Genomic DNA, 24,389 nt, shown 5'->3' with positions numbered 1-24,389 from the left:
GCTACTTGATCACATATGCCTTTTCAAAGGAGAGAGGAGACATTAGCAGCAAACAGAGGAACACTCATCTGCAAACATAAATATTTCAGGTTTCAGGTATGCTGGGAATGTCATTAATGTAAAAATTGACAACAAGGGTCTCCGAAGTCGGCAATGACCGTGGGAGGCACTCCAAAACAGAAGAAGGGGTTCTGGCAACAGGCACTGCAATAATAATAAACTCATTTGAAAGCCATGCAGGAGACAGGCAGAGAATCAGGACAAAGAAACTGTATGGTGACAACAGAGTTTGAGTTTAGAGGAAAAATGGACACTATGGTTGTGGGTTAAGTAAATTCGTGCCTGTGGCATGCCCTTTAACTAGGCCTGAAAGGAAGTGGTCAACAAATGCAAGAGCCACACTGTGAGGTGAAGAAGAAGAAAAATGCAACAGAAGCAATTTGTTTGATATCATTTAGATTTGGGATGGAGAAAGATTACTTGCCAACATGGTCAATGCATAGAGATTAGACAGTAGTAGCTTCTGCAATGTGCATGTTTCTCTCTCAGAGGCAATATTGCCCTGAAAGACTCATGAGGAGAATTGGAAAGGTCAGCAATTACAGGGCAAAGATTAGTAAATTCCTTATCAACTGCACAAGTCTGATGATTTGAGAGTTTTTGCTGATTCCATTTTATTAGAAAATCCTAGTTCTGATTGACTGACAAGAGGGGCCAAAATATTTAGCAAATTTATTGGGAAAAGCTTGAGATTGAAAAGCTGCAAAGCATTACTGACAAATGGTTAGGTACTCATGTGAAACTACTCCATCTGCCATATATGGATTTGGAATATAATTTTTAAGTAAGTGAAAACGGTTTGCCATTAGGATTAACAATTATTTATTTAATATTCATATTCTATGAGTAGCTGAAACCCCATTGCAAGTTACTGGTTTTATTTTATAAACTTTTAAGTAAACAAATAAGCACAATAAGAAATCCATTTGACACCACTAGTCTAGTTTTTAAATATGTGCGATACTTAGTGTGCTCTGTGCTTTAGTATAGTTTTGTAATGAAGTGTTAATAATGTTGGATCTCAGTACAGCACTCTGCTGTTAAATCCTTACTGAGGAGCACAGATCATATTTTCTTCATTAAAATTATTGCACAATAGTGTTTGAGGTACCCCTCTATTATTATCCCCACACACACACACTTCTCCATGCAATGAAGTCATACATTTTCACTAAAGGTTCAGCTCTCTTTTTGTTCCATAACAAAAGCCCCGGAGAATTTCTCCAGTCTGAGTCTCTAGACTGGAACCAATTGCCTACCCTTGGGTTTAGATATCTAACTTCCCTAGAAGCTCTGAGCACTAAAGAAAATATATTTTTAAAGTATGTCCTCATTTGTTGTAATGTTTTAAAACTGACCATGCCAATCAGTAGTAAAGAATAATCTCAAAATGTTAACCAGCCATTTGTAATCTTTTTATCAACTACAAAGAACGCATAAATAGATCCCAGGTTTCCTCCCTAGGGAAGGATAAGGGAGGTGTTTCAACTGATACCTACATGGCTGGGGAGCCTGGGATCACTCCACAACACATGGAGACTTCCAGACATGATTGCATTCACTGAATGATGTATGTTTTGCTTTACTAATATCCCATTCAAACAGAAGTAAACCAAGTATAAGAAACTTTGCAACATTCACACACAGTTGAAAAGTAATATAAGGGTTCTACTCCAAAGAAATACTGTATTATGCAGCCTCACTTGAGAAGTCCAGGATTGGTTTATCCTTCTGTCTGGGTATTTGGAAGACTTACATGGAAATTAATGATAATGGTCTTAGATGTCAGATGCCTGTATTGTGGACTGATTAATATCAAATGTGCGTAATCCAAGTAAAAGTTTGAGGAGGGAGATAACTAAGCAGAAGATCTGAAGAAGCAGATCTTTCCTTGGGAGCCTGTGAAAAGAAAGGACTTGTATCTAATATTTCAACATAAAAGAAGAAGCTGAGATGCAGACAGGATTGTTCTATAGAACAAAACTCTGTAGTAGTTCTCTAAAATAAATCATTCAAATAGAAGGGAAAATGAAGAAGAAAGATTTACTTTCTCAATAAGTAGTAAGTAACATGATTTTGTTTGGCATTGGAAGATATGAAAACACCCTTTAGGATAAAAATCTACAAATGAAAACTATGAATAGTAACGAACAGATGTTCTGAGATTGTTTGAATGCATGCCAATAAACTATGATTTGTTATTATTTACCATTCATACTGCTGTCTCACTGGTCACAGCACTGCACCAACAGAGGACAAGATGATGACTCCAGCTCCAAAGAGCTGATACTTATGGACAAATCAGAGCAAGAATATCATTGGGGTAACTGAAAGTAATGAGATCTAAGAGTGGCAATGCACATACATTAATATTAAGTTAATAATAAATAGCAATAAATAATAATAACAATAGATGCCCTATATTGATCACCATTGCTGACATATTGTAGAGAATTTAGAGAAAAGCCGTGCAATGTACTGAGGGGGCAGTAGAGTTCCTTAAGGCTTAGAAAGGCAGATCAGAATGAAGATAGATGTGTACCTTCCTTGGCTGAATGATAACTAAGGGTAGGCCTACACAGGAATAAAAATCCCACAGATGGCTTGGGTCAGCTAACTCAGGCTCACAGGGCTCATTTCAGGCCTGGACTGGAGCCCAAGCGCTGGGGCCCTGCAAAGGTGAAGGATCCCAGGGCTCAGGCTCTAGCCCAAACCCAAAACATCTACACAGCACTTTTTAGCCCCATATCCCAAACCCAAGCCAGCTGACCCAGGACAACCATGGCCAAACCACAGGGTTTTTATCCCCATGTAGATATACCCTAGGGAGACGATATGGTAACCATCTACAATTACAGCATCTGAAGAGTGTAGACCCCAAGAAGAGAAAGGAATTTTCTTGTAGAGTCCAAAGAGTTGAATCTAAGTGTAATAGAAAAAACAGTGCCTAGTGATGTGATCCCTTCTACCACTTGCAGATACAAGCAATCCACATTGAATTCAATAGGAATTAGTCATATGATATTGAAAGGGAATCTGGACCTTAGACTGTGAAACCGTCTTCAAAGAAAAGTGAATGAAGCCCCACAATTTCAGTTATTTTAAACTAGAATGCACAAAGCACTGGCAAAAATACAGTATGGAACAATTCTGCAGTGGGAAAGGGAAAGGATGGAATAACTGAGTAGGTTTTATTTTTTTTTCCCATTTCCCAGTGTATATGATCATCAAATTGAAAAAAAAAGTGAAAATGCACTTTGCATTGACAGATTTTTAACATGCTCTAACCTTTTTACCCTCTCTGCACAACAATCAATCTGCAAAATGGTCACACTACTGGCAGCAATGCTACCCGACATCTGCCATCTTTGTAAGATGCTGTCTTTGCAAATTAATCCCAGATGTTCCATACTCTTCTCCTAAATACTAGTTTGTGATTTGCTCTGATCTTGGGGCTCACTGACATAAGTGCATTAATTGTTTAATTGAATATATTCATAAAAGGATAAACCATATTGTTATTTCCATCATTAGGGACAATATTAAAATTACATTTTTAAAGCCAAAAATACAGAGAAAAATATATATTTGGAAAATGTAATTTCCCCCCACGTTTATATAACCAGACAGAAATGCCCATTTAGATAGCCAGATATGACAGAATATTGAGAAAGCATTTGAAAGCAAGCAGTGATGACTTGAAGATGTTTTTGAATCACACTCCCTACTTTCAAAATAAAAGTTCATATGTGCAGCTGTAAGAACCAGTCAGATCACCCCACTGAGTACACTATTAAGATTCTCAGACAAGGACAAGTTCATCAAGAGGAAATAAGATAATGAAGAAAGAATAAGCTTATCCACTGACTAATATAGATATGGACATTTCTGGCATTTGCCCATAAGTGATTAAAGGTTTCTTGGAAAGTTTTAGAGTAGAAAAATATGAAGAAAAACTCCATACAGAACCTTGAGTCTTGAGGAAAAAAATGTTTTATTTGCTACATGTGAATGACAGCCATTGCTGATCAGCTTAACCACATGTCTAAACAGAGGGGAATATGGGCCTTGAATTTAGAGAGTTCTCAAATCACAATGGGTGACATTCATCCTGGTGCACAAGACCCATGTAAGACTTCTGCACAGTTTAAATATTGCTGATTCTCTATACAGAAAGGGGCATGACAATGTGTCCATGGAGGTGGTTTCTACACTTCTGTATACTGCAGAGAGAACACTCTCTTGGAGCTGAATAGGTTGGCATGTCAGGGGCGATAGGAGGTGACCCTTGGGAAGGGCCAGTGAGTCCATGTTTTCTAAGATTAAATTACCCAAACCAACTGCACAGACAGTATTGGGGGTCAGAGGCTACTAATACATCCCATAGGTATAAAAAAAGATGAAGATTAAGAAATAAAAATAAACTCCATACAGGATCTGGATTCCAGAAGATAAAAATGATTTATTTGCTATATGTTTTACCTAACTCATATGTCCAAACAGAGGGAAACAGGGAAGGCTGGAGGAAGGGAAAGAAGGAGATCTGACACCCAGGGAATAAGGTGAAAAAGAATCTGAAAGATCAGGCAGATTGCTCACATCACTATCTATCTCAGGGAAGTTGATGTCCCTCCCTGAATGCATGAGGAAAAGGAAGCATTCAGGAAAGAAAATTTTAAAAAAAGCAAAAATATTCCGATAGGAGTACAGCATCAAGAGTGCATATGTTCCACATGTTTTTATTTCTCTTTAAAATTAGAAAACATATCTTTGCTTTTTGTATCCTGAAGGGCATTAAGTGTGCTATGATTCCATTTCTTGTTTCATAAAGAATTTCTTTTAAACTATGAACCTTGTGATAGGTAATTATATGCAGGAAGCAGAGCACATATGAATTTTATATTTATGGTCTACATTGAGGTCACAATTTACATTCCAAAAACTGCCTTCAGAAATACCAGTTAGTGTGTCATTTTTATTTTAATTGCATTTCCTCCCCTCTGGTACAGAATGATCAACTGAAAAGCAGAGCACATATTGTATGTAACATATTTAGAGTCTAACAATAAATGGTTACTAATCTTACAATGTTAGGTGCATTTGCAATGCTTGTAACAGAGAAAAGGTGAGGTGGCAGGAAGTAGTAGAGGACCCTTTTGACCAGGAAGAGAGAACAGGGTGAAAAATTTAGTACATGCTGTTCATAACAATTGCTCTTAATGAACAGCTCTTGCTTTCCCTAGGCAGACTGCAAGCTTTCCATATATTTATTTCAACCAAGAGGTTATCATTTTAAAAAGCAAGAAAAATATCCTATGGTAACATAATAGAAGCATGTCAGTTCTTTTTATAAGTAGAACTAATAGTAGTGTCTGATAGTATACAAAAAATTGGGTGTAGTTTCCCAAAACCCAAGCTAAGCACCCAGGATGAAAGTCATTGTTGTGCAATGGCTTTAAAATGTATCTGCTACTTAAATCCTATTTAAGCCCCAGTAGTTATAATGGGACTTAAGATGTGCATATGCCTTTTGCTGGCCCTCTATGCAGGGGTGGAATTCACCCAAACCCTATCTCTCTCCCTCTCATTTGATTTATTTATTGTTATTATTCTTCGTGTACATACATGTGTATGTGTGTGTGCGAAATTATTGAAAGTCCCCTGGAAACTCCATATAGTGGGCACTGCATGGGTAGTGATGGTAGAGGGTTCTTTACAGCTTCTAATCAATGTGGCTTACCTATGGCTTGGAAGAACCTGTTCTAGAGGTGAGAGGGTAGTTCAGTCTCTGAGGTCCCTTAGCTTCTTTGCAGAGACTGATGACATGATGACAAATTGTGGTGGATTTTTTTGTTAATGTGACCACCTGTTCTCTAAGAAACAGAGTGAAGCCAGCTATTTATGGTATTTCATGTAAATCACTGAACATTAGAGCTGGTTGGAAATTTCAAAATTTAAAATTGGCCAAAAACAAATTCCTATCTTATAATCACTCTGCTGGACTGCTACTAGATGCCCACAGCACAATCACTGATTTGATTAAGATATGTACAAATAACCTAGACTTTAAAAAGTTCCATAACTCAATAGTCCCCTGTGCCATTTATTCTGTTTCACACTTTCAGCATTATATTATAGAGCACAGATTGCTTCTTTGATGTTACACAGAAACTTGTCTGTTTGAACAGAGAGACAGATCCTCAGCTGGTGTAAGTCAGCTTAGCTCTATGACTTAAACAGAGCTTACTCCAACTGATGAACTGGCTCAAAGTGTCCAATACAAATTAGAGAAAGCCCTATACTTTACTAGATGCTAAGAGGATTTAATCAAATTAAGCATTTGCTTACTAGGGCTTGAAGAAGAGCTCTGTGCAGATCAAAAGCTTGTCTCTTTCACTCATAGAAAATTGGTCCAATATTACCTCACACACCTTGTCTCTTAACTGGGGAAAGCAGTTAGTCTTAGGCCATGTCTATACTATCCGCTGGATTGGTGGGTAGTGATCGATCTATCAGGGATCAATTTATTGCGTCTACTGTGGACACGATAAATTGATCCCCGATTGCTCTGCCGTCGACTCCAGAACTCCACCATGGCGAGACGCAGAGGCGGAGTCGATGTGGGAGCAGCGGCCGTCAATCCTGCGCCGCAAGGATGTGAAGTGATTCTAAATCGATCTAAGATACGCAACTTCTGCTACGAGAATAGCGTAGCTGAAGTCAATGTATCTTAGGTAGATTTCCCCCCCCCCATGCCGTTATGTGGCTGACCAAATCTACTGTTGTATTTACAGTAACAAGACTTTTTTTTCCAAATTATGTGGCAAGATTAGACTCTGGCTCTTAGTGTATTGTATGTAATGACAGCAAATACGCTTGGAATTGAGAGTGCATATGCCAAGATAAATGAGCTCTCAAGGATTTCAGTTAACATCGGCTATGAGGAAAAACTAGTTTATTTAGTTAATAATTGTAAAAGACTTCTGATTTCATGTGATTTACTTCCAAGTCAGAGATTTGCCTAAAGGAATCAATCATATCAACTGAGGAATCAAATCCTACCGTAAGCCTGAAAAGCACTATATAGGAGAACACTGCTAGTGTATTCCAATTGCTTATGCCACCAACATTAGAACAGGATCTATTGCTGAGTGCTGATGATTTGCTGACCACTCTGAAATGGAAACCTTCCCATCTTGTTCACTTCAGAATCTGACTCAGATAGCCCTGGAGTCCTCTTTCGAATGACTGAATCTTAATATTTAAGTATTAATGGACAGAAAGAGGGGAGGGGAAATCTGCATCCCCATGAGAATGTGAGAAGTTTGTTTGTTTGCGTTTAACTCAGTGGAGCAGCCATTCTGAAGCGGCAAATAGATTAAAAAAAAAACACACAAGCTAATCTCCTTAAAGTTAAAGGCTTGCAAAAGTCTGAAACAAAAATTACTCCAGCATTGTGGCTAGTGCAATACACTGTTGAAGGGCCAGGATGTTACATCAGATTAATTTAGGGCTTGTCTTCATGTACAGCACTAATGTGGTGCAGCTGCACTGGTGTAGCCGTGCCACCGTAGTGCTTTAGTGGAGATGCTACTACACCACGATAGAGCTTCCCCATCGGCATAGTTACTCCACCTCCCCGAGAGGCAGTAGTGATGTTGGCAGGAGAAGCTCTCCCATCAACAGTGCTGTCTTCACAGGGGGTTAGGTCAGTATAACTACATCACCTGGATTTTTCACACCCCCAAGTGACATAGTTATACCAGCATAGGTCTGTAGTGTAGACCTGGCTTTCATTTGTTCACATAAAAAATCCAGTTATATCTTGGATTGTAGTGATTAATCCTCTTCTTTGCAGTGAGTTTGTCTGCTTTAAGGTATGTATGGAACCATTCTTAACTGCTTCCCTTCTGGTAGTCCTCCAACTGCTATCCCACGTACCTTTGCTTCATGCCTGGATCTGCCTGTTTGTGTACCTGTATGCCCTCCACTGCTCCAAGAACATCTTTACCAGATGTCCATTTAAATGCTAGAGAAAAGGTGGATGAGGTAATATGATTTAATGGACCAACTTCAGCTGGTGAGAGACATTTTAGAACTACATCATTCTTCATAAGTTGGTCCAATAAGAGGTATCATACCCAGCTTGTCTCTAATATCCTAGGACCAACATGGCTACAACAACACTGCTAATGTTTAAATACAGGCATGCAGCTATGTGTGCCCCTTTCTAATATCAGGTAGTGGTGAATTTCTCAGTTCAGGGCAACTACATCCGTTTCCTCTCTCTACAGTCCAGCAAGGGTACCCAATCTTAAACTTCCAGCCTCCCCAGCTGTCACTTCTCTTGGGTGGAGATCTTCCTCTTTCTCCCTTCTGACCAGGGTGTTTCCAGGATGCACGGCTCCCTATCTACACTGAATTCCTCAGCAGAGTCAGACTGACTAAGTAGGCCCGCTTTACTTTTCTCCTCAGATGGCTAACAGTGTAGTTTCCAGCATCTGTAAGTTACCACACAGCTCTTTTGTAAGAAGCACATTTTTCTGAAGGTGAAAGCATTAGAGAAACATTATAGACCTACAAGCATGTTAATAAGCCTAGCAGAGATCATCCTAGCTCCAAAAAGGGGCCTGGCAGTTGAACAGTTTCAGACCTCACCAAGGGGGTTTCCTATCGTTACAAGTTCAGAACGCCTTTTGCTCAGGACAAGAAGCCTCATGAATCTGAATCCCTCCTTTTCCAGTTTGAGTCTTTGAAGAGATTGTTAGTAGGTAATTAGCCAGACAATGGGTTTTTCATCAAGCTTCAAAGGGATGGATCCAGAGATGGGGGTAATTTTCATTCCCCTCCTCCCAACTAGCTCCTAGGAATCCCACTTAATTTTGTTAGTCTAGCACATTTTGTTGCAAAAGGGTCCCTTGATACCTTGAAGAGTTCCCAGGGTTTATATTAACCATGTCTCCTCCTTAAAGGAGTTAACATACCATTTCATAATACATACCTAAATACATTAATACAATGCACTCCTAAGATGCTTACATTTAATTCAATAAGGTTTAACTTAATTCAGTAAGGATATTGCTGGAAATGGCCATATCTGTCAGTGGTTTCACACATGCACAGTCACATACCCACTAGAGCAGCCATACCCACCATGATTCATGTGGACCCCTGTTGAGCTCCAGAGCTTGACTGCCCCCTTTGGAGAGCTGCATGTCCAGTCCCATCTGGACAAGAGTCACCAGAATGCAGATATCTACAAGAAACTGTCAGAGCAAATGAAGGTGAGGGAGCACTCCCAGTGCCGAGTCAAAGCGAAGGAGCAAGAGTACCTGAAGGCAAGGGACAAGAGCAGTAAGGCTCTGGTAATGCTCCCACTACCCGCCCATAAAATGAACTTCTGGATCACATTTTTGCAAACAATGATATAGTAGATAGTTTTCCATAAAGCACTCAGGACAACAGAACAAGCACGCATAATACCATGTATAGCATGGGGTCTGACCAAGAGATTTTTCTGAGCAGCCAAGAACTGTAGAACCTGGAAGGTTCGGAGATTACACAAGAACCACATTCAGACAGCCAGACGGAAACTGCTGTGGAGGAAAGCTATACCAACAGCCAGCCTGAAAATGATGCAGAAGGGAGTGCTACCATTAAGTAGTACTGCATTACATTACAACTGTTTAGGATTTTCCAGCTACTGTACCAGCTGTCTGTCCCCATGTTGGGTGAAGCTAGAAGCCTCTCTTCACCTCTTTGGCTTTTAACACCACCTTTAGTGTGCTCAAAATGGAATCAGTGCCAGGAACTGATAACTATAGTCTGTTTCCCTGAAATATCAAATCCCACAACCACTGGCCACATGTGTGGCTCCCATACCCACTTTCCGCAAGATGCTTTCTACTAATTTTCTCTCCTGATCTACTGCAGTCACCAAGGAAGTATATGTGGGAATAGCACAATCTTGTACGGACAAAATCAGGAAAGCCAAGGCAAGGAATGAGTTACAGCTGGCAAGAAATGTTAGAGACAACAAGAAGGGATTCTACAAATATATCAGACAAAAAAGAAAGATCAGGGATGGTGTGTGTCTGCTGCTCAATGGAGAAGACAAGCTGGTAATGGAAGATAAGAAGGTGGAGTTGCTCAGTGCCTACTTTAGTCATCTGATCACATGTTTTTTGTGTGAAGAATGAAGCAGTGAAGTGATCAAAGACAAGGAAGAGGAATAGATGCAGATCAGGATAAGTAAACATGTCAGATCTTCTGACTAATTTGAATTAATTCAAGTCAGCAACTAGAGCATAGTATAAAACATTCAATTTGAAAATATCTGGAAGATAAAGGGGTGATCACTAGAATGGATTTACTAAGAACAATTCATGCCAAACCAACTTGATTTCCTTCTTTGAGAAGGTAACTTTTTTGGTGGGTAGGGGGAATGTGGCGGACATAATATTCCTGGACTTTAGCAAGGCTTTTGATACAGTCCCACATGACATTCTCATAAGTAAGCGGAAGAAAAGCAGCTTCAGTAGAACTACCATTAAGTGGATACATAGTTGGTTAAATCACTGCAAATAAAAACTAACTATTAATGGAATGATGTCAGATTGGAGGTAGGTCTCAAGTGGAGTTAAACAGTAATCTGTTCTGGGTCTGATGTTTAACATCTTTATTAATGACCTGGATCTAGGAAGAGCACATACTGATCAAATCTGCAGATGACAAAGCTGGGGGAGGTGTCGCAAACCCTTTGAATGAGAGCTAAAATTAAAAAAAATCTTGATAAATTGGAGCACTGGGCTATAAACAAAAAAATGAAATTCAAACAAACACATGTAAGGTGCTACACTCAGGGAAGAAAAGCCAAATGCATAAATACAGACTCAGGGATAACTGGCTTGGCAGCAGCACTGCTGAGAATGATCTGGGAGTTGTGGTGGATCACAACCTCAACACAAGTCAACAATGCAATACTGTTGCAAAAAAAGCAAATGCAATTTTGGGTTGCATTAACAGAGGCATAGCATGCAAGTCACAGGAGATGATAGTACCACTCTACTCAGCACTAGTTAGGCCAATTTTGGTCACCGCTGTATAGAAAGGATGTAGAGAAACTGGAAAGGATCCAAAGGTGAGCAAGAAACATGATCAAAGGGATGGAATGTAAGCCATATGAGTAAAGGCTGAAGGAAATGAGTATGTTTAGTTTGGAAAAGTGGAGATTAAGCGGGGACATGATAGCAGTCTTCAAATACTTGAAAGGCTGCCATAAAAAGATGGAGAAAATTGTTCTCTTGACACAGAGGGCAGGACAAGAGGCAATGGGTTCAAACTATAGCATAGCAGTTTTAGATGAAATGGCAGGAAAAACTTCTTAGTTGTAAGAACAGTAGGACAATGTAACAGACTGTCTTGAGGAGACATAGAAGCTCCTTCACTGGAGGTTTTCAAAACAAGGCTGGGTGGCCATCTGTCTACTATGGCTTAGCCACAACAAGTCCTCCATCTTGGCAGGGGGTTAGACTAGATGACCCTTATGGTCCCTTCTAACCCTATGGTTCTATGATTCTATTTAAGGCAAAGATAATGGTTTATTGTGGCACACACATTGCAAGGCAATGCAGCCTTGGAGTCATCAACATTTTTAATCCAAATGTATCTAGAAACAGGGTCCAAATTTCTTCAAATTCATACAATTACTCTATTCTTTCTTTGGCTGCTAACTCAGACAGGTATGAACACCAATGTTCTACTCTGGGCATAAGCCTGCTCTTCCATTGTTGCAAAATCAATCACTTGGTGATCATTGCAGCCCTCAAGAACCAAAATCTTTGGGACAGAGCTAACCCCACTTTAGCAGGTAAATAACCCAGGATATACTTTCTGGGCTATCAAGTAGTGTAATTTGTCAGTCCAAAATCACATTTCAGTCATTTCCTTGGTTACAGTATATTCATTACCCACAACTACCCTGGCCTCAAAGTAGGAGCATCCCTGGCCGTTTCCCTGACCACTTGTGGCCTGTTGCCAGAGGCACCCTCTCCAGTTGTCCATAATTTTCAGAAAGTCTCTCCATCTTCTCTTTCATATCCATCAGCAGGGCTCCCTCACACACAGATGTTGTGCAAAGCACAGCCAGCACCTATCCCACAAAGGCACTTAATCATAAAAATGGCTGTGAAAAATGTGCCATGGACCATGAAATCAGATCTCCCCCATGAAAACTATCTAGTGTAGGGGAAGGGAAGGGACAGGACTGGGGGAGCCCCTTGGGATGGACAGGGCTTCCTCTTCCCCTGCACGGCTGCTCGGGGGAGAAGATCAGACCCACCTCCAGGTATCTCCCTCAGCTTCAGGAAGCTCCTCAGCTGCTGTCCTCAGAGCCCAGCTCTGAAGGCAGTGCAGAAATGAGGGTGGCAATCCTGCACCCCTCCCACCCCCCCGACAATCCCCTTTTAGGTTGGGACCCCCACAGTTGCAACAATGAAATTTCAGATGTAACATCCGAAACTGTGAAATTGACTATTTTAAAAATCTTATGACCATGAAATTGACCAAAATGGACCCTGAATTTGTTAGGGCCCTAGCTGGAAGGGACTTTGATTAATCATCTAGTCCATCCCCCCCAGGCTGAGACAGGACTAAGTAAACCTAGACCATCCCCGACAGAAGTTTGTCTAATCTGTTCTTTAAAAAGCTCCAACTGCAGGGATTCCATAATGTCACAGGGTCACTCACCACACTGGTGCCTCCTTCTGGGCATTTCAGGAATTAGCTCAGGCCCAGTGGGTGCACCCTTGGGTGGTGGGGGCTCTCCTATTCTCACCTCTGACTGCAGACCGGTTACAGCTCCTTTCTCTCCGCCTCTGCATCGTGGCACAGCCTTCTGGCCATGTCACCATCTGGTTTCCCCCCCCCCACTTCTGGGGGGCTCCTTCAACAAGAGTCCAGCTACTCCTCACAGTGGCTTGGTAGTCCACAGCCGGGCTTCTCCTTCAACAGCTAGTGGGGAGGGTCAGGCCCACCCACGACTCAGGGCTGCAGGCGAGGACCCTGCAAACAGCAGCTTCCTGCTGCCTCTTCCTTTCAGCTCACTGTCTATTCCCTGGGCCACTTCCCCATAGCCTCAGTTCCTTCTGCTCCTGCCTCTGGCTCCAGCTCCTTTATTCCCTTCCCAGGACCTCGAGCCTATAAGTCTTGGCAGCCCACCAGGAGCTTTCCCGGTCCCTGCTAGCACCTACCCTTCCCCAGGTGCCTGACCCTTTGTAGCTCTCTAGGAAGCCAGTCTTGTCCCTAGGGCTCCCTGCAGTAGCCTAACTCCCTCTGGTCTGCAGCTTCCTTTTATATGGCTGGCTGGGCCCTGACTGGCTGGTCCAGCCACCGCCCTAATTGACTGTTTCCCCTGCAGCCAATCCTTTGCCTGCCTGCTGCTCAGCCTCCCTAGGCAGGTTTTAACCCTCTCAGGGCCAGTGCGGGGCAGACACCCCGTCACACATAACCTCCCTTGGAAACCTATTCCAGAACTTAACTGCCCTATTTTTTTACTGATATCTAACCTAAATATCCCTTGATGAAGACTGATCACAGTTCTCTTTATCACAGCCCTGTACATGTTTGAAGACTGGTATCAGGTACCCCTTGAGTCTTCTTTTCTCAAGACTAAACATACCCAGTTTTTTAACCTTTCCTGATAGGTCAGGTTTTCTAAACCTTTTATCATGTTTGTTGCTTTCCAGTACCTACCATTTCTCTGCGTTTGTTAAAGTCAGCTTTTTTGAAGTCCATTGTCCTTATTCTGGTGCTCTCACGCCTTCCTTTCCATACGGTCATGACATCTATCATTTCATGATCACTTTCACCAAAAATTGCCTTCCACTTCCAGGTTCATTACCAGTTCCTCCCTGTTGGTCAGAAACAAGTCTAAAATAGATGTTCTCCTGGGGTATTTCCTCCACTTTCTGAAACAAAACATTTTTCTCTAATACCTCCCAAGAACCTATTAGATATTGTGTGTTTTGCCATATTACTTTTCAAACATGTCTGGGTAGTTATTGTCCCCCATTACTACCAGGTCTTGTGTTTTGGATATTTCTATTATTTGTTCCAGAAATGCCTCATTCACCTCCTCTTCCTGATCTGGTGGTCTATAGTAGACCCCAACATAATTTCACCCCATCTTTACCCCTTTAATTTTTACCCAGATATTTGCAACTGATCTGCCTCTGACCACCTTCTTGACCATAGAACAAGTGTATATGTTTCTGATGCATAATGCAATATCTTCTTCCTTTTTGTCCTGTCTGTCCTTTCTGAACCCTCTATACCCCTCTGTTACAATATTCTAGTCTTGAGATTTATCCCAGCAAGTCTCTATGATGCTAATGATGTCATAATTTAGCTTATGTATTAATACTTCCATTTATTCCTGTTTATTCCCAATACTCCTTGTATTTGTGCATAGATAGCTAAGATGTTGAGCAAATTCCCCTACTGATTACTTTCTTGTTGCTCCCATAACCCTACTGTAATTTTCCATGTCCCTCCCAATATCTAGCCCTCAATGCTTACCTGTGGGCTTTTGTCACATGCCCCCAATGAGGACTAGTTTAAAGCTCTCCTCATTAGGTTGGTGACTTGGTGTGCAAAAATACATTTCCCCTTCTTGGTCAGGTGGACCCCATTTCTTCCCAGCAGACCTGCTTTCTGGAACAGCATCTCATGATTGAGGAGCCTGAAGCCTCCCATTGACACCATCTGCACAGCCATGCGTTCATCTCCAGGATGCGCATGTCCCTTCCTGGGCCCTTACCATCAACTGGGAGGATGGACAAGAACAAAACTTGCATCCCCAACTTCTTTGTCCTTGCTTCCAGAGCTCTGTAGTCACTGCTGATCTGCTCAGGGTCATATCTGGCAGTATCATCAGTGACTACTTGGATGAGCAGCATGGGTAGTAGTCCGAAGGATGGATGAGCCCCAACGACATTTCCCTAATATCTCAGATGCAGGCTCCAGATAGGCAACACACCTTGTGGGGTGTTATGTCAGATCAACAGATGGATGCCTCCACCCCCCTCAGAAAGGAGTCCCCAACAATTAGCACCTTACGCTCCTTTTTCTTGGGTGTAGTAGCCATAAGCCTCCCAGCTTTGGGGGCAGGTGTCTCCTCCTCCTTTTCAGCCATTGGGGTCAGCTCCTCATCTCTGGTTGCCAGTTCAGTATACTGGTTCTTCACGTCAAAGGACAGGGGACGAGGGTGCTGGATGGAGCTCTGTCTACTGCCGGAGATGGTCAGCAGCCAGCTTCTTCCCATAGAGCAGCCAGTTCTCTTTCCTCCTCTGGTGCTCATCTGGTAATCATCTATAGTCAGCTAACATCCTCCATCCCATATGTTTCCAGGTGTGTCCTACTGAAGTCCTCTCACTTCCAGGTGCTACACAGACAAGCCACCAACTCTTGCAGATCTCTTACTTGCTTCCTGAAGGACCCCATGAACAGACACCTTTCCCACCAGGTGGTTCCCTGTGCCTGATGATGAGAAGTATCCAACTTTCTCATTTACCAATTATTATTATTACTAGCTATGATTTATGTCACCATAGTGCCTAGGAGCCCAAATCAGGAATTGGGACCCCATTGTCCTAGGCACTGTAAAAACACAAAATAAAATGACTGTCCCTCCCCAGAGAGCTTACAGTCTAAGTATAAGACAACAGACAGATTCCTGACAAAGAAGTACAAGGATACAATAAGGCAATACAGGTCAGCATGATAAGCAGTGGTCCCAGCACACCAGCAGAATAACCACTTGTATGTTTTTGTAGGAACCTCCACCCCACCTATCCTTCATTCTTCCAAACACACACTTCACTGCCATTTTGCAGCTACTATGTTCTTTTGTCCAAGTATTCAATAAAAGCTTCCATAAGACAGGGAAGCAGAGGTTAATCTTCATCTTCCAGGGTGACAGGAGGAATCACAACACCATTAATTTCCCTGGTGGTCTGGGAAGCAAATGTTCCCTTGCTCATTCCAGAGAACAGGCCTGAGTTTCTAAAACTCCTGGCCTCATGGACCTTTCCAGACCACCCCACATTTATGTTGGTGAACCTGCCATGATGATCAACCAGGTCTTGCAGCACCATGGAGAAGTACACTTCCTGTTAAAAAAGGCTTTGACCTGGTGTGGTGGTCCTAGAAGAGCTACATGAGTCACATCAGTAGCCCATTTACTGTTTGGAAACCTCATCTGTGCAAAGCTGTCAATAACCTCCTATGCACTGCCAAGCTTTATGACACAACACAGCAGCATTCTCTGAATACCATTGCAAACCTCCATAACAATGGTCCTGACAATTGATCTACCAACCCCAAATTGATTAGCTACTTACTGACTGATAGCAATTGGGGTAGCAAACTTCCAGCTGGTGAAGGCCAAATGCAGACTCTCATGTTGAGTGTAACTTTGCAGCTCTAGGATAATCTCAGCACAGAACTCTAAGAAAGTAGCCTTCCAAGTCCTGGGTTTAAGTAGCCACTGATGGACACCCCAGTTCTGCCTCACTAGGCTTCACACCGGTCTCAGCTAGATGACCAAGCGCAGAATCAGCACTCCACCAAGAGAAGCAGCTCCAGATAAATGCCCTGCAGAAGTAACTGCTCTATTTCATCCTCCTGCTACCTGCTCTGTCTCTAGTAGTATCGCCAAGGCGTTCAAAGCCCTCCAAAGCCACTGACCCAAATGCATCCAGCTGCATGACTGCCAACACATGTGTATAATCCTGTTCCTATTAATGACTGTCATGATTATTGTGCTCAGCAGCGTCTTCTTCATGCTGCCTCAGAGCAGTATGAAAATGGCTCTGGCAAAATACAGATGAATGATGGGTTACCAGGAGAGGAAACATGGGAGTTTATTAATTTAACCCCAAGTCCCAGAATTACTGTAGGGGTTCCTGTAGTCATCCCATAATGCATATTGAAAAATTCCCAGAAAGCATACAGCTAAGTGGCAGAACATTGCACAATGGAATATTTCCCCAGAATGCTGCAGAATTAATTGGAAGAAGTGCAGAGGTGTGTGGGTATAATTATTAACATGGGAAGTACATTAGGCCAGGTCTACACTATACATTTATATCAGTATAACTACATCACTCAAGAGCATGAAAAATCCACGCCCCTGAGCGACAAAGTTACAGCAGCCGAGTCCCTGATGTAGACAGCACTACATTGATAGGAGGGCTTCTCCCATTACATAGCTACTGCTTCTCAGGGAGGTGGATTAACTACACTGATGGGAGATGCTCTCTTGTCAGCATAGTAGCGTCTTCACTAAAACACTGCAGGGGTGCAGTTACACTGGTGCAGCTTCAGTGCGCACATGAAGACAAGCCCTTAAACTGGCTATCCATCAAAGCTGTGTGGATGCACTTGTGTTTGATATAGTTAATGTGGTGCATTTCGAATGAATAAACTAATCTGATTCAAAATTGCTGTGTACCTATGCCTTAAGAGTGTCAAATTCCCTCTAATTGCTGGTTCACATACAGGATAACAGCCTACTGTTGCTACCAGCTAATAAACATGCTCCTTTAACTCAAGTGGTAGAGGCCCGTGTTTTGGGGCTGCCTGTCCAGGGGCATATCTAACTTGACAGACTTGGCAGAGAGATGGGAGAGAAAGGGGTTGTGACAATTACCATAAATATCATAATTACATGTAAAAAACCATAAAAGTAGTTTTGGGGAGGCAATTCCAGAGATCCTTTCTCAGTGCCGCCGATCATAGAGAAGCCTACAAAAGGAGCTAAGGAAGGAATGACTAGGAAGTTTTGTGTGGGGATTTTTGTCCTTAATTGTTCTGATGGGGAAGAAGTATGCGTTTCTCCTCATTCCTCAAAAGAGCAAGCTTCAAACATGTGGACAATTCCAGAGGATTCCTGGGAAACCAGGGCACTGAGTTCCCCCATGCTGATTTTCTGTCCCCAAGAAGCCCCTCCCCCTATTACGAGCACCATGGCTCCAAGGGCATTCACAGGGCATTCACAGCCAGCAAGTCTCCCTGGGATGCCATTGTCTTCTGTTTAGGACCCCCCACCTATTGACAAAAGGAAACTATCAAAAGATAATGTAGCCAGAACTGCTAAATTAGGAACAACGAGTGTGTCTGATGATACAGGAGGAACCCTGCTGAATGTCTTTCACCCAAACCTAAATTAATTCCCTTCTAGTATTAGAGTTGCTATAGAGTCTGTTTTTCAATATTTCACATATTTGGCTTAGCCAGAAGCTGCAAATATTGAACAACTGAGGAGTACGATAGATCTTAAACATTTTCTGACTAAAGAGTTTCAACGAAGTCTGGAGAAACTTTTAGATGCTTTTAGATGTATTTTAGATGCTTTAATGAACCAAACATGCGAAGTTCACCCATCGCTAATCATTGATAGGGTGTCAAAGATCATCGAAAGGAATTCCCACTGTAAGAAAAGGCTGTCTGAATATAACTAGCTATAATATTTTGGATGCAAATGGATGTATTTTTGGCAAGGAGCCCTCTCTCAACATTTATAAGGGAGAGGGGCCTACATTATAGGTTATTTTGGCTCCACAGCTGATTTGGACACAAAATTAAAGTTCTTCTGTAACGCATATGAAACCATGTGCATTGTCTCTTTGGAGGAATGAAAAACATTTCTAATGTGATGTATAAGTGAATCAGAACATTTCTTATAAATATCAGCAGTAATGCTATCGAAACATGGACAAAAAAATAACGGAACCAGTATTTAATAGCTCCCTTAGTCTCACTTAACGCTAATTGACTGTTTGGAGGAAACTGGTCATGTGGAAATTACTCTGGCAAATTAAATGCATCCAAAAATGTTTGCTTAAGTGAATCTGAGGGCAAGCCATCCATCTTAAACAGAAGTTTAGAGACACCCCCAAATTGTGCATGCTGTGTGTCAGTTTAGTAAAGGAAGGCTTCTTAACATCTCACATCAGCAATATTCTATACATTCACTACATGCTTTGTCAGATTTCAGTAACTGGGCCATAAGGTGACCCCCCCCCCTTTTTCCTTTATTGATCTAATGAGCAAAGAAATCCAGTAGTAGAAGCTGCAACTTGGAAGTTTTTTGTGGAGCTAAAGCTTTTTTTACATTGAATTAGGAGTAAATCTCTATTATTCAATTAACATCCCCAAACAAAAGATTCACATGTCAGCATTTGTGATATTTTCCTCAATAATAATGGTAATATTGCACACTGTACTTACTAATATACTTCCCACCTTTCATTCAAGGATTTTTTGAACTTTACAAATGATTTTACTCAACTTTTCCAAGATTAGTGTGAGGAACTTGATATTCATTTTTACAGAATGGGTAAACTGATAAGAGCTTACCCACATTCACTTTTTATCCATGGATCTCAAAGTGTTCTGCTAAGGCCGGTAAGTATTATTGTGACAAAGTATGATTGTACAAAGAGAGAAAATGAGGTGCCCATGTCACATACTAAATGATGTGCCCATGTCACACACTTAGGGGATATGGGAACAGATGAAACCCAAGTGTCCTGAGCCCTAGATCTATGCTTTCACCATTGGATGACAGCAGTCCGTAAATTGTTGCCTCTTCCATTGCAGTCAGAGGTGGGTTGCATTTGTTTATGCCCAGGCTCAATTTGGCTACCGCCAGGGAAGATGAGGTTCAAAAGAGGGACAGACATGCTTTATCTTATCCTCTCCTGTAAGTTCATCCCATAAGTTCATCCTTAAGGAGGCTGTGTTGGTGAGTATCTGAGTGTCTGTTGTGGGGACAGTTTGACCGTGTGCTTGATTGGTGGTTTGAAAAGTGTGACTAGGGAGTGCTTTGTTCCAGGTGAGCCTTGAGTGGAACTGACTGTATAAAAGCCAGTCAGCCAGTCAGCTGCGAACCAGCTGAGCAGCGAACAGCAGAGCGGCTAACAGAGGGAGTTTGCCTGGGAGTTTGCCCAGGGAGAGCCCACTGAGGATTACATCTTGCCGGTTTCTCTGAGTAGTTACTACAACTCCTGAGTGAGCTCGTAGAAGGAAGGTAATATGGATGGGGGGTGTTCAGCTGTTGTGACCTGCACTGGATGTGCCATGTTTGTCTTTCTTCCAGAGGACAGAAGCGACTTTGTCTATACAAAGTGCAAGCTGGTCTCCATATTGGAAGAGAAGGTTCAAGATCTGGAGCAACAGGTATCGACCCTGCATTGCATAAGAGAAACTGAAGATTTCCTGGACAGACGTCAGGATATGCTTCTACGGGCACAATGTTCTGAAGATTCAGAGCAGGCTGCGCAGCGGGGACAGGAGGACGGTGAAGAAATTTGGCAGCATGTGACCTCCAGAAGAAGAAAGGGGGGCGTCCATGTACCAGCAATTCAGATACAGGTAAGTAACCATTTTCATGTTCTCTCCACAGGTACTAATGCGGAGAGTGGACTAGATGATACATCTGAGGGAAGGGAACAGAAGGAGACTCCGCCAATTGGAAGGCATGAGATGCACTGTCCTAGGGTTGGGGGTTCCACGACCACCGCTCCCAAGAGAAGGAGGCGGGTGGTGGTGGTCGGGGACTCTCTCCTCAGGGGGACTGAGTCATCTATCTGCCACCCCAACCAGGAAAACCGAGAAGTCTGCTGCTTGCCAGGAGCTAGGATTCACGATGTGACGGAGAGACTGCCGAGACTCACCAAGCCCTTGGATCGCTACCCCTTCCTGCTTCTCCATGTGGGCACCAATAATACTGCCAAGAATGACCTTGAGCGGATCACTGCGGACTACATGGCTCTGGGAAGAAGGATAAAGGAGTTTGAGGTGCAAGTGGTCTTCTCATCCATCCTCCCCGTGGAAGGAAAAGGCCTGGGCAGAGACTGTCGAATCGTGGAAGTCAACGAATGGCTACGCAGGTGGTGTCGGAGAGAAGGCTTTGGATTCTTTGACCATGGGATGGTGTTCCAAGAAGGAGGCATGCTAGGCAGAGACGGGCTCCACCTAACGAAGAGAGGGAAGAGCATCTTCACAAGCAGGCTGGCTAACCTAGTAAGGAGGGCTTTTGTCATAAATATAAAGGGAAGGGTAAACCCCTTTGAAATGCCTCCTGGCCAGGGGAAAGCTCCTCTCACCTGTAAAGGGTTAAGAAGCTAAAGGTAACCTCGCTGGCACCTGACCAAAATGACCAATGAGGAGACAAGATACTTTCAAAAGCTGGGAGGAGGGAGAGAAACAAAGGGTCTGTGTCTGTCTGTATGCTGGTCTTTACCGGGGATAGACCAGGAATGGAGTCTTAGAACTTTTAGTAAGTAATCTAGCTACGTATGTGTTAGATTATGATTTCTTTAAATGGCTGAGAAAAGAATTGTGCTGAATAGAATAACTATTTCTGTCTGTGTATCTTTTTTGTAACTTAAGATTTTGCCTAGAGGGGTTCTCTATGTTTTTGAATCTAATTACCCTGTAAGATATCTACCAGCCTGATTTTACAGGGGGGATTTCTTTATTTCTATTTACTTCTATTTTTTATTAAAAGTCTTCTTGTAAAAAACTGAATGCTTTTTCATTGTTCTCAGATCCAAGGGTTTGGGTCTGTGGTCACCTATGCAAATTGGTGAGGCTTTTTATCCAACATTTCCCAGGAAAGGGGGGGTGCAAGCGTTGGGAGGATTGTTCATTGTTCTTAAGATCCAAGGGTCTGGGTCTGTAGTCACCTAGGCAAATTGGTGAGGCTTTTTACCAAACCTTGTCCAGGAAGTGGGGTGGGAAGTATTTTGCGGGGAAGGACGCGTCCAAACAGCTCTTCCCCAGTAACCAGTATTAGTTTGGTGGTGGTAGCGGCCAGTCCAAGGACAACGGGTGGAATATTTTGTACCTTGGGGAAGTTTTGACCTAAGCTGGTAAAGATAAGCTTAGGAGGTTTTTCATGCAGGTCCCCACATCTGTACCCTAGAGTTCAGAGTGGGGGAGGAACCTTGACAGCTTTAAACTAGGTTCACCGGGGGAAGCAGACCAAAACCCTGAGGTAAGTGGGGAAGTGGGATACCAGGAGGAAGCACAAGCAGGAGCGCGCAAGAGAGCAGGGTCCTGCCTCATACGGAGAAAGAGGGACGATCAGCGAGTTATCTCAAGTGCCTATACACAAATGCAAGAAACCTGGGAAACAAGCAGGGAGAACTGGAAGTCCTGGCACAGTCAAGGAATTATGATGTGATTGGAATAACAGAGACTTGGTGGGATAACTCACATGACTGGAGTACTGTCACGGATGGATATAAACTGTTCAGGAAGGACAGGCAGGGCCGAAAAGGTGGGGGAGTTGCACTGTGTGTAAGGGAGCAGTATGACTGCTCAGAGATCAAGTATGAAACTGCAGAAAAACCTGAGTGTCTCTGGATTAAATTTAGAAGTGTGAGCAACAAGGGTGATGTCGTGGTGGGAGTCTGCTATAGACCACCGGACCAGGGGGATGAGGTGGACGAGGCTTTCTTCCGGCAACTCACGGAAGTTACTAGATCGCAGGCCCTGGTTCTCATGGGAGACTTCAATCACCCTGATATCTGCTGGGAGAGCAATACAGCGGTGCACAGACAATCCAGGAAGTTTTTGGAAAGGGTAGGGGACAATTTCCTGGTGCAAATGCTGGAGGAACCAACTAGGGGCAGAGCTCTTCTTGACCTGCTGCTCACAAACCAGGAAGAATTAGTAGGAGAAGCTAAAGTGGATGGGAACCTGGGAAGCAGTGACCATGAGATGGTCGAGTTCAGGATCCTGACACAGGGAAGAAAGGAAAGCAGCAGAATACGGACCCTGGACTTTAGAAAAGCAGACTTTGACTCCCTCAGGGAACTGATGGGCAGGATCCCCTGGGAGAATAACATGAGGGGGAAAGGAGTCCAGGAGAGCTGGCTGTATTTTAAAGAATCCTTATTGAGGTTACAGGGACAAACCATCCCGATGTGCAGAAAGAATAGTAAATATGGCAGGCGACCAGCTTGGCTTAACAGTGAAATCCTTGCTGATCTTGAACACAAAAAAGAAGCTTACAAGAAGTGGAATTTTGGACAAATGACCAGGGAGGAGTATAAAAATATTGCTCGGGGATGCAGGAGTGTAATCAGGAAGGCCAAATCCCACCTGGAGTTGCAGCAAGCAAGAGATGTTAAGATTAACAAGAAGGGTTTCTTCAGGTATGTTAGCAACAAGAAGAAAGTCAAGGAAAGTGTGGGCCCCTTACTGAATGAGGGAGGCAACCTAGTGACAGAGGATGTGGAAAAAGCTAAGGTACTCAATGCTTTTTTTGCCTCTGTCTTCACAAAGGTCAGCTCCCAGACTACTGCACTGGACAGCACAGCATGGGGAGGAGGTGACCAGCCCTCTGTGAAGAAAGAAGTAGTTCAGGACTATTTAGAAAAGCTGGACAAGCACAAGTCCATGGGGCCAGATGCGCTGCATCCGAGAGTGCTAAAGGAGTTGGCGGATGTGATTGCAGAGCCATTGGCCATTATCTTTGAAAACTCATGGCGATCGGGGGAAGTCCCGGACAACTGGAAAAAGGCTAATGTAGTGCCCATCTTTAAAAAAGGGAAGAAGGAGGATCCTGGGAACTACAGGCCAGTCAGCCTCACCTCAAAGTCCCTGGAAAAATCATGGAGCAGGTCCTCAAGGAATCAATTCTGAAACACTTAGAGGAGAGAAAAGTGATCAGGAACAGTCAGCATGGATTCACCAAGGGCAAGTCATGCCTGACTAATCTAATTGCCTTCTATGATGAGATAACTGGCTCTGTGGATGAGGGGAAAGCAGTGGACGTGTTGTTTCTTGACTTTAGCAAAGCTTTTGACACGGTCTCCCACAGTATTCATGCCAGCAAGTTAAAGAAGTATGGGCTGGATGAATGGACTATAAGGTGGATAGAAAGTTGGCTAGATTGTCGAGCTCAATGGATAGTGATCAATGGCTCCATGTCTAGTTCGCAGCTAGTATCAAGTGGAGTGCCCCAAGGGTCGGTCCTCTGGCCGGTTTTGTTCAATATCTTCATTAATGATCTAGAGGATGGTGTGGATTGCACCCTCTGCAAGTTTGCAGATGACACGAAACTGGGAGGAGAGGTAGATACACTGGAGGGTAGGGATAGAGGGCCCTAGACAAATTAGAGGATTGGGCCAAAAGAAATCTGATGAGATTCAACAAGGACAAGTGCAGAGTCCTGCACTTAGGACGGAAGAAACCAATGCACCGCTACAGACTAGGGACCGAATGGCTTGGCAGCAGTTCTGCAGAAAAGGACC

This window comes from Lepidochelys kempii, chromosome 1 (assembly GCF_965140285.1).
Source record: "Lepidochelys kempii isolate rLepKem1 chromosome 1, rLepKem1.hap1, whole genome shotgun sequence".
NCBI lineage: Eukaryota > Metazoa > Chordata > Testudines > Cheloniidae > Lepidochelys > Lepidochelys kempii.
This window is presented reverse-complemented; position numbering follows the sequence as displayed.